This window comes from Odontesthes bonariensis, chromosome 8 (assembly GCF_027942865.1).
Source record: "Odontesthes bonariensis isolate fOdoBon6 chromosome 8, fOdoBon6.hap1, whole genome shotgun sequence".
Classification (NCBI taxonomy): domain Eukaryota; kingdom Metazoa; phylum Chordata; class Actinopteri; order Atheriniformes; family Atherinopsidae; genus Odontesthes; species Odontesthes bonariensis.
The window spans coordinates 26,250,039-26,265,720 of NC_134513.1; the positions used below are offsets into that span (position 1 = coordinate 26,250,039).

Below are 15,682 nucleotides of genomic sequence, written 5' to 3' on the forward strand. Positions count from 1 at the left end.
TTGTAATGCTATGGACAAGTGCATGATCATGATGATTCAAAGAAAATCTTTCTGTAAAAAGCACCAACCCAAATTCGGGGAGTCTTGCTTGATGGCAGAGACCAAGCTGTCAAGTTCATCATCTGTCATTTTACTGTAGCCTTCCCTTTTTGAGAGGCCCCACTGTCGCATTCTGCATTTGAGTGTGTTCACTGATACACCCAGCAGTTTGGAAATACAGGGCACAGAGAGGTCGATTTCAATCAAATGCTGGAGGTGGTCTTTGGAAATAACCAACTTTGGACACCCCCTTTCTCCAGCAGTCCTGTCCACTACAACTGCTTTTCTTCTCCCATCTAATTCAGTGCTGATGAGGGTGTGCAGCTGGAGAAGACCTTCAAATACCTAAAAGAAAGAAGGAAGAACATTTTCATTTGTCACTGCAGTCATTGGACCTTATTTATCATAGTGGTGTAACATTAAATCCAAGAATACAATAGTTTTTTATCTTTGGCATCTAACTTATGTCTGTGGACTGATTGGAACATGTGAACAAGATACATAAATGTCTGAATTGGCTGTAAATATTAGATCAACCTGACTATTGAACTATATGAACTCGAGATAGTCCAGGTCCAAGGGCAGTCGCTGCAATGCCTGCTCCAACCTGGACTGCAGGCGGTCCAGAATATGCCTGCCCACCATCACGTCCTGCCATAGAGGAATTTAAGAGGTTATCATTTATACCTCCCCCCATAAGCAAGTGTATAATACATTCTGTGCAATTTATGAACTCCAAAAATATATAGATGTAGCCTATCTATCATGAAATCTAAATATTAGCAACACCAAATAGACTCCTGTGGGAGTATCCATCACAAAAGGTACGCTGCCTGTCAGGTAGGGATATAACGGTCAAATCTTGTAAATATAACTCTGCAGAGTGATAAAATGTCATTTTGAGACCAAAAAGAAATATCCAGTATCCAAATGTCTTTATAAGCCTTAAAGGAGAACTCCGGTATTTTCAACATTAAGCCTCTTTTATGAGTCGTCTGCAATGTTTTAGAACCCCCCTTGCCGCTTTTTTGATGTTTACTGCTGTCTCCGGTATTTGCCTAATTTTGATTCATCTCAACCTGCTTCAGAATGGCAAGTCATATGCATGTCCAAAAAGGTCTGTAAAAGCACCATAAACGTCCGTTTTCAAAATCATCAACTCACCGGAGTGGTTACTGGTGTGCACTGATAATCCATATCAAATTTCGTTGCGAAAAGTTGCTTCTGTCGTGTTTTATTTGGCAGATCGTTCATGCTCGAACTATTTTCTTAGCGGTGGCGGAGTAATATCAACGAACATCCAGTACAAAATGTCCACGCTAATCCACTTGACTATATTCGACTCAGGTTTTAGGGTTTTCCATGAGGTAGTAACAGCTGGTAGCAGCTACATTTTTAGCACCTATACGGCAGGGATTCGAGTTGAGTCCAGCCGAAAATGTGACGTCTACAGACTGCAGGCCACTGATTGGCCAGAGAGTGATGTCACTGGATGAGTAATGAAAGCAAGAGAGGGCCAGAGGCCATGGGTTGTTATTCAGATTTTCCTTCTTTTGTTTTAAAGTGAATGATCATACTTGAGCAAAAAGGGAATACAGAAATGACATGAGCCCAAAGAAAGGTCAAAGTAATGCTCTTGCGCAAGTTTGAATGTTTTTGATTCATATTGTGCATTACAGGAGGTTTGTGATCATTCAAAGTGGCACCACTGAGGACGCTGTGATGGTGGTAACAGAGCTGTACTTTGACTTTAAGTGCTGGATCAAAAATCTGCTGATTATTAAAATTGCTACAGCCAACATGGGGCTCGAACCCACGACCATGAGATTAAGAGTCTCATGCTCTACCGACTGAGCTAGCGGGCTATTCACATGTTATGAAGCATGCCTTCCGAAAAAAAAAAGAGAAGAGATAAAAAAAGCCAAAGTCAACTTTCAGAGATTTCGAATGACATCGGAACACATTCCTCCCTTTTCAACCTCTACCTACTCCACTCGACTGGATCCCACTCAGCTGTTAGGGTTTTCCATGAGGTAATACCACCTGGCACAAGGTGCTACATTTTTAGCACCTACTCGGTCGGGGTCGAGTTGAGTCCAGCCGAAAATGTGACATTTACAGACTGCAGGCAACTGATTGGCCAGGGAGTGATGTCACTGGATGAGTCATGAAAGCCACTCCTTAACAAGAACCCGGCAACAGCAACAGCTGGATTTGATGTATTCTGTGATCATCAACGAGGTGGATTACTAGACGCAAAGACACAGACCAAGTAGCAGGTATACCTTCGCCTTGATGTCCTAAATTGTTGTGTCATGTTTGTGTCCATTAAAAGTGACATCACAGGAGTTTTGGATCTCCTTGCTATAACGACCCCGCCCACATTGAGGTGGTTGTGAGTAAGTACGAGTGGAAAAGAGCTTAATGTAGCAGGAGAACTGCCTCATCGCACATCAGAATTGTGTATGTTAATGGAAGGAACTGATGGCCCGTCTTCAGAGATAAATGCCTTTTTTCACCATGGCCTGACATGGCTTTCTTCATGGTCTTCTAATAAGCAAGTAAGATTTAAGCAAGAAATTAGTGTCAGGAGTGGGATTTGAACCCACGCCTCCTTTTGGAGACCAGAAGTCCCTGTGCTAAGGAAGGAATGAAGCCTTGAGTCTGGCGCCTTAGACCGCTCGGCCATCCTGACACCATTACTTCCCTGACCGTGTAAAATATGACAAACGTGAACCAAAATGCAAAACGCTACTCCACTTGACTAAATTCGACTCAGGTTTTAGGGTTTTTCATGAGGTAGTAACAGCTGGTAGCAGCTACATTTTTAGCACCTACACGGCAGGGATTCGAGTTGAGTCCAGCCGAAAATGTGACGTCAACAGACTGCAGGCCACTGATTGGCCAGGGAGTGATGTCACTGGATGAGTAATGAAAGCAAGAGAGGGCCAGAGGCCATGGGTCGTTATTCAGATTTTCCTTCTTTTGTTTTAAAGTGAATATTCATACTTGAGCAAAAAGGGAATACAGAAATGACATGAGCCCAAAGAAAGGTCAAAGTAATGGTCTTGCGCTAGTTTGAATGTTTTTTACTCATATTGTGCATTTCAGGACGTTTGTGATCATTCAAAGAGGTACCACTGAGGACGCTGTGATGGTGGTAACAGAGCTGAACTTTGACTTTAAGTGCTGGATCAAACATCTGTTTATTATTAAAACTGCTACATCTGTTGATTATTAAAACTGCTACGCCCAACTTGGGGCTCAAACCCACGACCCTGAGATTAAGAGTCTCATGCTCTACCGACTGAGCTAGCCAGGCTATTCACATGTTATAAAACATGCCTTCCAAAAAAAAAAAAAGAAGAGATTAAACAAGCCAAAGTCAACTTTCAGAGATTTCGAATGACATCGGAACACATTCCTCCCTTTTCAACCTCTACCTACTCCACTCGACTGGATCCCACTCAGCTGTTAATGTTTTCCATGAGGTAATACCACCTGGCACAAGGTGCTACATTTTTAGCACCTACTCGGTCGGGGTCGAGTTGAGTCCAGCTGAAAATGTGACATTTACAGACTGCAGGCAACTGATTGGCCAGGGAGTGATGTCACTGGATGAGTCATGAAAGCCACTCCTAACAAGAACCCGGCAAGAGCAACAGTTGGATTTGATGTATTCTGTGATTATCAACGAGGTGGATTACTAGACGCAAAGACACAGACCAAGTAGCATGTATACCTTCACCTTGATGTCCTAAATTGTTGTGTCATGTTTTGTCCAATAAAAGTGACATCACAGGACTTTTGGACCTCCTTGCTATAACGACCCCACCCACATTGAGGTGGTTGTGAGTAAGTACGAGTGGAAAAGAGCTTAATGTAGCAGGAGAACTGCCTCATCGCACATCAGAATTTTGTATGTTAATGGGAGGAACTGAAGGCCCGTCTTCAGAGATGAATTCCCTTTTTCACCATGGCCTGACATGGCTTTCTTCATGGTCTTCTAATAAGAAAGTAAGATTTAAGCAAGGAATTAGTGTCAGGAGTGGGATTTGAACCCACGCCTCCTTTTGGAGACCAGAAGTCCCTGTCCTAAGGAAGGAATGAAGCCTTGAGTCTGGCGCCTTAGACCGCTCGGCCATCCTGACACCACTACTTCCCTGACTGTGTAAAATATGACAAACATGTACCAAAATGCAAAACGCTACTCTACTTGACTATATTCGACTCAGGTTTTAGGGTTTTCCATGAGGTAGTAACAGCTGGTAGCAGCTACATTTTTAGCACCTACACGGCAGGGATTCGAGTTGAGTCCAGCCGAAAATGTGACGTCTACAGACTGCAGGCCACTGATTGGCCAGGGAGTGATGTCACTGGATGAGTAATGAAAGCAAGAGAGGGCCAGAGGCCATGGGTTGTTATTCAGATTTTCCTTGTTTAGTTTTAAAGTGAATGATCATACTTGAGCAAACGGGGAATACAGAAATGACATGAGCCCAAAGAAAGGTAAATGTAATGCTCTTGCACAAGTTTGAATGTTTTTTACTCATATTGTGCATTATAGGAGGTTTGTGATCATTCAAAGAGGCACCACTGAGGACGCTGTGATGGTTGTAACAGAGGTGAACTTTGACTTTAAGTGCTGGATCAAACATCTGTTGATTATTAAAACTGCTACGCCCAACGTGGGGCTCGAACCCACGACCCTGAGATTAAGAGTCTCATGCTCTACCGACTGAGCTAGCCGGGCTATTCACATGTTGTAAAACATGCCTTCCGAAAAAAAAAAAGAAGAGATTAAACAAGCCAAAGTCAACTTTCAGAGATTTCAAATGACATGGGAACACATTCCTCCCTTTTTAACCTCTACCTACTCCACTCGACTGGATCCCACTCAGCTGTTAGGGTTTTCCATGAGGTAACACCACCTGGCACAAGGTGGAACATTTTTAGCACCTACTCGGTCGGGGTCGAGTTGAGTCCAGCCGAAAATGTGACATTTACAGACTGCAGGCAACTGATTGGCCAGGGAGTGATGTCACTGGATGAGTCATGAAAGCCACTCCTTAACAAGAACCCGGCAACAGCAACAGTTGGATTTGATGTATTCTGTGATCGTCAACGAGGTGGATTACTAGACGCAAAGACACAGACCAAGTAGCAGGTATATGCTGGGCCCATAACCCAGAGGTCGATGGACCGAAACCATCCTCTGCTATGTATACATTTTTAAATCAAACTCAAAATCTCTCATTAAAAAAACTTGGAAAAGATGATGTAACATTCATAGCATCAGAATTGACACTTGACCAACTCTGAAACCCTTTCTGCACACTCTTAATTCAAACTCGTTTGGTGTGCACATGAGTGTCCTCCAATGACCACTTTTCTGATATAAGTAAGAAAAAGAATTATTGTGTCAAAAGACTGAAATCTTTCACTTTTGTTAAATGGATTAGAGGATCGTTTACCCGATTTCTTTTTATGTTTTTTATTTTGAATAGTCACGTGGATAAGGCACTGGCCTCCTGAGCCAGGGATTGTGGGTTTGAGTCCCATCTGAGGTGTGTAGCAGAGCGGCGCAGCGGAAGAGGGCTGGGCCCATAACCCAGAGGTCGATGGACCGAAACCATCCTCTGCTATGTATAAAGTTTCAAATACAACTCAACACCTCTCATTAAAGCAAACCTGGAAAAGATGATGTGACATGATGTGTCATCACAATTGACACTTGACCAGGGGTTATTCCTAAAAGCTTGCGTAGCGGAAAGCCTGGCTTATTTAGCTACTTCCGTCCCATGAACGTGGCTTATTTGAACGCCCGCTGAGTAACCATGGTAATTTATGCCGCTGAACTAGCCTGGTCCCGGGCAGGCTAAAGTTGAAGCTTAGCTTAGCTGCAACTCAAAAAAAGTCCAACCGGCTGAAACAGAAATGTTCACCAAGAATTCTGCGCTCCCGCAACTCATGTCTTGTCTAAAAAACGAAACAAAAACTGTGGTTATCATATCACCACTTTCACTGTCTCGAAAAATCAATCAGTCGGTGCCACTGCAACTAAAGAAATGAAAGTGAAATTAAATGAGAGAGAACTTGGTATTCATTAAAACTAATCAATACCTAACAAACATCCGATCTACACCCACATAGGACCACACTCAGAAAAATGGGGGACAGGTAATAATGTTAATGATACAAATTATTGACAGCTCCTTTCAAAACAGTCAAGGACACTGTACAAACAAGATATTAGATAAAACGCAGGAATTAAAACATCATACCATACTAAAAACACACAGAATGGAGCAATAAATGGAGGTAAGCAAAGTTAAACGGATGGGTTTTGAGTTAAGACTTGAACAGAGGAAGTGTCAGTATTGCGAATGTCGGGGGGGTGGGGGGACCTCTGTCCTTTCAGGCTGCTGCTCCATATTTACAGTTGCCGATAATGTAAAACAACCTACTGGCTGAAGTATTTGCATTAAGTTCATCATCTCCCTCAGGCTTCCCTAATGTTATCAGTGCACTACACTGTGCCCATGTACGCATCCAAGGCAAGGCAATTTGTGAGCACAATTCGTACACAAGGCAATTCAAAGTGCTTTACAGCTACATAAAATCACAAGAAGGCAATGAAATTATTCCAAAAAACAAAGAAATCATTAATTAATTAATTTAAAAATGAAGAGCACAGATAAAATACTTTCAGGTGTCATATGCACATCTAAATAGAACTGTTTTCAGTCTGGATTTAAACATTGTCACATTGTCCAGGCCCCTGCTGGACCCGTGCAGGCTGACTATGTAAACCGAACATTTTTCCATATCCTAAATGTACAGGTACACTTTGGGATAATTGTCCATAGACTCTGAACTGGATTTCTCATTTTGAAAAATACCACATCAACCCCTTTGAGTAATGCTAAGCAATGTTACATTTATGCCCTGTGAAACCTCGTCATTGACTCCCATCCTCCGTGCATACAGATGATCTGTGATGGAGGTCATTTCATTTCCAACATTGAGGCTAAACGGCCAGGATCAGTTCATGATTCTAGGATCTTCCGAGCATCCTCACTGGCACAGAGGTTTGCACAAGGCGCAAGAATTTTACTTACCTGAAGGAGTGTACTTTTGAAGTAAGGTGTAGCATAGGCAGAATTTTGGTAATGTAATGAGAGGTCAGGTGTAGAGGTCATCTTAAGGAATTCAAAGTGCTCGTCATACTTTATTATAGATAGCCATATATGGCACATATTGCATCAAATTGACTAAAGTCTTAACACATGTATATCCATCCAACATTTCTCTTATTCTGCAGGAGAGTTCAATGGTGTCCTGCTTGGGGACAGAGGCTATGCATGCTGGCCGTACCTCCTCACGCCATATCCTGATCCAGGAACAAGGGCATGCACATGCACATGCACATGCACATGCACATGCACATGCACATGCACATGCACATGCACATGCACATGCACATGCACATGCACATGCTAAAACAAGGGCACAGATAGAAAAGACCTTTGGCCAAATTAAATACAGGTTCATTGCTTAAAGTTCTCAGGCACTATGGCTGAATTCTGACAGAGCCATCTTAAATTTTATAGTATACTTCATATTTTATACATTTTGTCTTGTGGACAACTTTTCAGGCTCAAGTCTTTTCTTCGTTGAGTTCCAGTGCCTGAAAGGTCTCAGTTTCTCCTGACACAGTGAGGGACCTGTACAGGGACACATATTTCCTTTGATCCTTATTGTTGTGACCTTTGACTTAGAACTTCTTTTCATAAGTTAGCATTGACACAGTAGCAGTTTAAGTCAGAGCAAGTGTAAGAAGGCTAAATGGACAGAGATGATTTATAACTTTCCACACGTTTAGGTCATGGCACCCCACTGTGAATATAAATGTAAAAAACACATTTCTAACACTTTGCATGAATCGTACAATAATGACAAGTTTGAGTTCAAGTTGTGTTGAATTGTTTAATTATTATTACATGTTTCTCAAGCTGTGGAGAGAAAACAGAATTAAATACAGTTCACAACACGAAATTCTCCTTTATCTAAATTTATACTAACATCCCTCTCCAGTTTCATAATCTCTAGCTTGACCTTTTTTATTTTCAGTTTCTTCCATATATAGTTTGGTGCTCTCTTTATTGGACAAACACATTTCTTCAAAGGCTACTTACCACATATTTTCCTGTACTTTACCTTCACTTGCTGCCAGGTACGCTTTTGGGTGTTAAGATAGCTCCTGTTGAGTTGTAACAATGAAAAAATAATATGTGGGTCACACACTCACGATAATATAGTCACAAAGTATGATGATGCGTGTCGATTATTGGGTTATTAATAAAGTGAGCAGGGCCAGTATATTTGTGCTGTACATCTCATACAGAGATAATTCAGCATGCTTTATGTAAACAAATTATAACACAAAGAGGAGAGCATAAATACATGAGGCCAGTAAAATAAATGTCTAACAATTGACAATGGTATGAAACTTTCATAACTTACGCATGTAGTCTGTCTGCAGTTGTTAGTCATGCCGTATTCTTCGCTTTATTGATCGCAGCTGTATTACCATTTCTGGTGATGACACTTTTAAAATCCTCATACAGCTCCATCAGCATTATTTATTCAGCCAACGAAAAAATTAGAGCTGTTGTCTTGCTCTCCTTTTCTGCCATCTCCATTTTTCCACCATCCACTCGATAGGGCTTCTTACGTTCCTCGTGCACTCACACTTAGCTAGGCTATGTAAGCCTCGCTTGGATTAGCCTCGCTGAGATGCAGCTGAAATGTCTTCGTGGAGCAACTTGAGGCTTAATTGGGAGATGGTGCTAGTTCAAGTGACGATTTCTGGCTATAGCCAGGCTATCTTTTGCTACCCCTGGTTGCTGACCAGTGGATTTGTTGGTACACACACACTCGTCCCTGGGTGGGCTCGAACCACCAACCTTTCGGTTAACAGCAGAACGCGCTGGCCGATTGCGCCACAAAGACTAGCTGTAGTTGTCTGTGGGCGTGGCCTCGATCATTACCACCTCTCATCCCTTCATTAGAGTATGTGTTCGATTTATTTATGTTTTTCATAAGGTTGATATCTGCTGTGTAGGTAACAAGTAAGATAGCACACAACAAGTAGTCAATGACTTCCTGGTTGGACTTGTTAAAGAAAGAGATTTAATGTCAAATTTTTTCCCAAGTGCCCTCATTTGGTCTCTCAGCCTTTTTGAATTTTTTCTTGTTTGTGTGTGACTTTCATAGCAATATGACAAAAAGGTTGTTTTTTCACTTTGCATGTGCAATTTTGACAAAAGACAGAGGAGCCTCCAGGTTGAGTCATAAATTACACTGCACTTAACAGGTCATCCATGGAGAAATATTTTGCCAAGGAGCGTGTATAATACGTAAGGAGAGCGTTTTGGCGGCAGAATGTTTGCTTTAACTCACGTAATACGTATAAGTCAGAACATCCCTAGGTGGGCTTGAAACACCAACCTTTCGGTTAACAGCCGAACACGCTAACCGATTGCGCCACAGAGACTCTGCCTGGCTTTTGTTGGCAGTGGGCGTGGCTTCGAGCTTGACTGCTCCCTCATGGCGGTAGATGCAAGCTTTCTGTATTTTTGCGTGATGAGACTCGAGTGAACTGCTGCTGATCTATGTCAAACTTGAACCGAAAAGTAGGAGGTGCTATACAGCAAGATTACCAGTTACAATACAATTGTAATATCTCTCATCAAACAGCTCAGCATGCTTTGGCACCTTAACTCTTGTCAACCAAATAACTTAAAGGATAACTTGTGTGTTCAGTGGGACAAGTCACCCATTACAGTTATCGATTTGCTACCAAACCTACAACTGGTTGCTGACCAGTAGATTTGTTGGTACACACACTCGTCCCTGGGTGGGCTCGAACCACCAACCTTTCGGTTAACAGCCGAAGGCGCTGGCCGATTGCGCCACAGAGACTTGCTGTAGTTGTCTGTGGGCGTGGCCTCGATCATTACCACCTCTCATCCCTTCATTAGAGTATGTGTTCGATTTATTTATGTTTGTCATAAGGTTGATATCTGCTGTGTAGGTAACAAGTAAAGTAGCACACAACAAGTAGTCAATAACTTCCTGGTCTGACTTGTTAAAGCTGCGGTCTGCAACTTTTTTTTAGTCATATTAGCTTGAACTGTCATGGGATTCTGGAAGTAGAATATTAAATAGTCTGTTTAGGAAAAATAACGAAATCTGTACCTCCCTCTGAAGCCTGTAATTATGCTTGCAAAAATCGAGCGCTCCCGACTGTTTTTAACCAATTAAGTTAGGGTGGAGGAATCCTACCTGTCAATCACAGCTTGTGCACACGCTGCTGAGCGTGAGTCTGCACACAGCTTTTGTGCGCTCACACTGGTGTGAACTTACTGCTCAACCTCGTCCACAGAGGGGGAGGGGTTTGGGGGGCGATTCGGAGCTTGTTAGAGGTTGGGGGAGGGACCTGAAAGTTGTATCCAAGGCAGGAATTTCACGAGGGCCACGAGGGCCATGGCCTCCCACTTTGGCCTTGTGCCCTTGAAAATTATATATGCCATAATTCTTCAAAATAATTCCTTCATTAATAATTGGTCACACAGAACTTTATTATATTAACCCAGAAGAACCCAGACCCATTTCTACTTAAATGAAAATTAAGGGGGTTATAACACAGACTAAATAGACCACATAGAACCCATTTCAGAATTTTTTTTCAAAATACCACCCCCCACTGTCAGAGATCTGTAATGTGACATATATGTCTCATTGGGAGTTAAGAACCTGGATAATTTCTCCATCAAGGAAAATTATGGGGGACGTAAGGATGTGTGACACCGGCTTATCTGCAGATTTTCACATTTTCATTGTAAACAAATTATTAACATAGCTAATTACACTGGTCGGACTGTTCAGCTGTTTCAGACTGATACCTCCGGTTCAGGCTGCTCCTCATCCTCAACACGCACTTCTCTTTTTCAATCGCGGAAAATATTTTTCAATACTCATCTGGATTGAAGCAGCAAACATTCAGTGTAAGAGTTTAAAAAAAATACTTTATTTGATTCACAGCTGCTAGTGTTTAGACCTCGACAACCCAACTACATTTTTCTTTTTTTTTTTTACGGCAAACTTGCGACTAGTTAATTTTATAAAGAAGGCGTAATCGCTTGTTTGCTATGGGTCGGGACGGGACGGCACAACATTGTATTAAAAATGTAAAATATTTTTACAGGACTTTTTAATGTGTGATTTTATAAAGGTGCACGTGATACCAACCTTTCGTGAATTCTTTCGGTTGAGCTAATCTAACGCGACGCTGAGACCAGCAAGCTTCCACGCTTCCAGGGAAGCACGGAGGGGGGGGCTGTGTGTGTGAGTAGGCTATGCGAGAGAGACGCGAGGGAGAGCAGCAAGGAAATGCAGCTTAAAGGGGAACTCCGGGGCATTTGAAGCGCGTTTCCATTGCTAGAGGTTGTCAAATACAGATAGTAGGACACAGAGAGGTGCAAGTCTGCGCTCCCTGTGTGGAGATCGCGCTATTCGGACACCCTGTCATGCGAGGCTAATACGTGGTGGCTAAGGGGCAAGAGCTAACGCTTCCACGTAAAACAACAACTTGCACACTGCAGAAACGTCACACCACTTTATAAACCATCCGACAATAAAGTCACAAGCCTTACCATCAAAACCATATGCATGGTTCTCACATTACTGGCATGGGGACGTTACAAAACAACTTTATAAACAGCATGTCACTCACCGGGTAGTTGTAGGCTCGCGCATGTGAAAGCCCAAAAGAGTCGATGGACGATACTCCCAAATACAAAGCAATTATCTTCTCTAGAAAAACTGCGTTCAAGTATTTAAAACATTACAACAATACATGCCTAGTAATATTGTTGTAATGTTTTAAATACTTGAACGCAGTTTTTTTAGAGAAGATAATTGTTTTGTTTATGAGAGTATCGTCCATCGACTCTTTTGGGCTTTCACATGCGCGAGCCTACCAACAAGAGGTAAGTGACATGCTGTTTATAAAGTTGTTTTGTAACGTCCCCATGCCAGTAATGTGAGAACCATGCATATGGTTTTGATGGTAAGGCTTGTGACTTTATTGTCGGATGGGTTATAAAGTGGTGTGACGTTTCTGCTGTGTGCAAGTTGTTGTTTTACGTGGAAGGGTTAGCGCTTGCCCCTTAGCCACCACGTATTAGCCTCGCATGACAGGGTGTCCGAACAGCGCGATCTCCACACAGGGAGCGCAGATTTGCACCTCTCTGTGTCCTACTATCAGTATTTGACAACCTCTAGCAATGGAAATGCGCTTCAAATGCCCCGGAGTTCCCCTTTAACGAATACGAGTATTTTTTAAATAGCGTTAAAAAAAAAATAATAATAACGAAACGCAATATGTGGCGGCCGATCTTTAATCTGTGGCGCACCGCCACGAATTAGTCTATGTGTGGGAAACACTGCAGTTTCTATGGGAAGGCATAGAAACCGCCGAGGCTGCCGTACTAGGGGAGTGGGTCACTCTGGTTTGGAAATACGATCACAGCCCTTTTACAGATACTCATAATAGAGACTCTCTGATACGATAGACGCCGGTGTTCAGTCGATTTCTCCTACTTGTCGAGAATTACTACTTTGCGCATGCGCCGAGCCGATTTTCTAAGTTTCGTTTTCACGCCCATAATGTTTTGCGACCCTGCGTCTGATTATTTTCTCTTTTGGAAGACATGCAAAGTAATAAAACACTTAGGCCTATCGTATTAACAAGCAGTTAGCTTATGCACAAATGGGGTGTCATTCACCATTTGATTTTTGTATTTGGGACACTTCTGTCTTTATTTAGGTGACTCTGCTCCATCATTGTAAATGATTGCATTGAGAAGGGGGAGCATTATTTGACAGCATGTTATTGGTACAAATACAGACGCAAACACTAACAAAATGTGGCGATGGTTGGGACAGCTGGCCGTGGAGAAAAAAATGCCTGCCAAAGGAGGGGAGGAGGATGATATTTTGAATATATTGAATCTGGCATGGTGACAGCTTGCGCACACGCTGGCCAGACTTTGTGAGAAAAAGGAAAAATGGAACTGATTTAGATGGATCCGAAGACAGTTCAGAGAGCTCGGACGATGTTTAAGCATTTCACAGTATCCATAATTCCATAATTAGTCTCTGCACATAGTTTTGTGTTTAATTTTGTGCATTATCTGCACTAAAACATGGTTAGAAAGTTGTTAAATATTTCCATTTTTGTAGATTCAGGGTTCACATGAATATAAATCAGTTTTAAAGTTATTTTTTTATGTACAAAAAATGTGACCCTGAATAGTATGCGAGGGTTGAGGAGTAATGAAATGTTTGAATAAGTTTTGTATGCACATAAGTTTAATTGCAAATTGGTCCATTGAATGCTTAATAAGTGTGTATATAAAAGTATTGTAAATGCATATACAATCGTAGTCACTTCATATCATATGTTAAATCATTGTTTTAATTTATGGCCTTGGTGCCCTGGCTTTTGGCCTTTGTGCCCTTAAAAAATTGACAACTCAAAAGGCCAAGTGGCCTTGCCCCTAAAATGACGAAATTCCAGGCCTGGTAGTATCAGTTCGAATTTTCCGACTTTAGACTCGTAATTTTGAAAACCTGCCGACTGCAGCTTTAAAGAAAGAGATTTAATGTCAAAATTTTTCCCAACTGCCCTCAGTTGGTCTCTCAGCCTTTTTGTTAGCTTTGTTAGCAGTGGGCGTGGCTTCGAGCTTGACTGCTCCCTCATGGCGGTAGATGCAAGCTTTCTGTATTTTTGCGTGATGAGACTCGAGTGAACTGCTGCTGATCTATGTCAAACTTGAACCGAAAAGTAGGAGGTGCTATACAGCAAGATTACCAGTTACAATACAATTGTAATATCTCTCATCAAACAGCTCAGCATGCTTTGGCACTAGAGCTGGGTCAAATAGTCGAAGTATTCGACTTATTCGACGTCAGAAATTCGTCGACATGAATAATTTGCGTTTTATACTTTGCTAATTTTTATTTTTATTTGGTTGAAGTCCCCGTTCCAAACGACCTACTAGATGAACTCTCACTCCAGTCCAGTGGTGGCAGTAAATATGCACCAGAGTCGCCAATCGGTGTAGATGCCTTAGTTTAAAACGGAAGAAGAAGAATTCATAACGATGGCGGCGGCAAGCAGTAGTTGGAGCACTGAAGAGCATATAGCTAAAAAATCACGCACACGGTCTTCCAAAGTCTGGGAATTTTTCACCCTTAATGCTGTTAAAAATGTGGTTGTTTGCAGACTATGCAAATTTAATTTGGCGTACCACAGCAGTACATCAGCGATGCACGAACACTTAAAACGAAAGCACCCTGGAGCTCGTCAGGATGGCAGCAAAACACCGTAAGTCCTGTTAATTTCAAGATCCTCTCTGAATAAACGCTACTTTAGACTGTTGAGTTGTTGTCTAGTTATATTCCCGGCGTAAAATTTACGTCTTTTAATTACGACTAGAACAGGTCCCATGTTTGCCTAGTTTAAAGCTGTTAGCGCTACCAGTCCCGACATGTTTCTTCTGTGTTATCTATTTGCTAACACCGGACGGTGGATTTTATACTCTGCCATTATGTAGTTCTAGTCTACCTGTTGACTGTCGAAATTCCATGATCTAGTAGCAACCAGATCCAAGTAGTAAACACGCATTACAAGTTGACAATTTAAATTACATAAATCATTTTTTAAGTTGAGCCTCTGAGATGGCTGTAGAATAGCCTACTGTTAGCTAAATGTATCATAATAACAGCAATGATGTGGACGATGCTATATTTTTGATTTGCTGCTGTGAATATTCATGTACTTTATGTTTTTTGTCTTTACAGGAGTAAGCAAAGCAGTGTGGCGGACTTTTTTCATAAAAAGAACCAGGCACCTTGCACACCCCAGGAGGCTAGTGTGTACACAAACAGGATCGTCTCTATGATTGTGAAGGACATGAGGCCCCTTGCGATTGTTGAAGGTGAAGGCTTCCGTGAAATGATAAACACTTTCCACTCAGGATACACCCTTCCATCCAGGCGCCACTTCACTGACTTAATGGAGAAGAAGTATATGGTTACCATGGACAAAGTGAAAAGTGAACTAGAAAAAAAGCATTTCCAAACTATCCCTAACAACTGATGCTTGGACCAGTCTGTTCACTGAGGCATATTTAGGTGTCACCTGTCATTTCAATAATGAAAATTGGGAGCTGACCTCGTTTAGCTTAACTACAATGCCGCTTGAGGAGCGCCACACTGCTGAAAATATTGCCTCTTGGGTTGAGATGGTGGCAGATAAATTTGATTTCTCCCTTCGAGATGATGTACTGGCGATTGTACATGATAACGCAGCAAATGTTGTTGCAGCTCTTCGCATCCTAGAGGAGAAACATGCGGTAGCATCACATCGTTGTGCCGGCCATACGCTTCAGTTGGTGGTAAATCATGCCTTGAAGAACAACCCCATGATCGACAGGACACTCGGGGCTGCATGGTCTCTTGTGAAGCATTTCAAGAAAAGTGAGCCGGCTAGCAGCAAGCTGAAACACAA

General features: G+C 42.1%; 6 non-coding genes across 6 annotated transcripts; all 6 read right to left on the reverse strand.

Annotated features, from left to right (window-relative positions):
* Window positions 1–1,831: 1,831 nt before the first annotated feature.
* On the reverse strand, window positions 1,832–1,904 carry trnak-cuu (transfer RNA lysine (anticodon CUU)). The gene has a single exon. It is a non-coding gene; the product is annotated as a tRNA-Lys (tRNA).
* Window positions 1,905–2,623: 719 nt separating this feature from the next.
* Window positions 2,624–2,734, reverse strand: trnal-caa (transfer RNA leucine (anticodon CAA)). Its single transcript has 2 exons — window positions 2,697–2,734; window positions 2,624–2,669 (listed from the first exon to the last, which is right to left on the reverse strand). It is a non-coding gene; the product is annotated as a tRNA-Leu (tRNA).
* Window positions 2,735–3,288: 554 nt separating this feature from the next.
* Window positions 3,289–3,361, reverse strand: trnak-cuu (transfer RNA lysine (anticodon CUU)). Its single transcript has one exon. It is a non-coding gene; the product is annotated as a tRNA-Lys (tRNA).
* Window positions 3,362–4,079: 718 nt separating this feature from the next.
* On the reverse strand, window positions 4,080–4,190 carry trnal-caa (transfer RNA leucine (anticodon CAA)). Its single transcript has 2 exons — window positions 4,153–4,190; window positions 4,080–4,125 (listed from the first exon to the last, which is right to left on the reverse strand). It is a non-coding gene; the product is annotated as a tRNA-Leu (tRNA).
* Window positions 4,191–4,719: 529 nt separating this feature from the next.
* Window positions 4,720–4,792, reverse strand: trnak-cuu (transfer RNA lysine (anticodon CUU)). Its single transcript has one exon. It is a non-coding gene; the product is annotated as a tRNA-Lys (tRNA).
* A 5,160-nt stretch (window positions 4,793–9,952) lies between these two features.
* Window positions 9,953–10,026, reverse strand: trnan-guu (transfer RNA asparagine (anticodon GUU)). The gene has a single exon. It is a non-coding gene; the product is annotated as a tRNA-Asn (tRNA).
* Window positions 10,027–15,682: the final 5,656 nt, after the last annotated feature.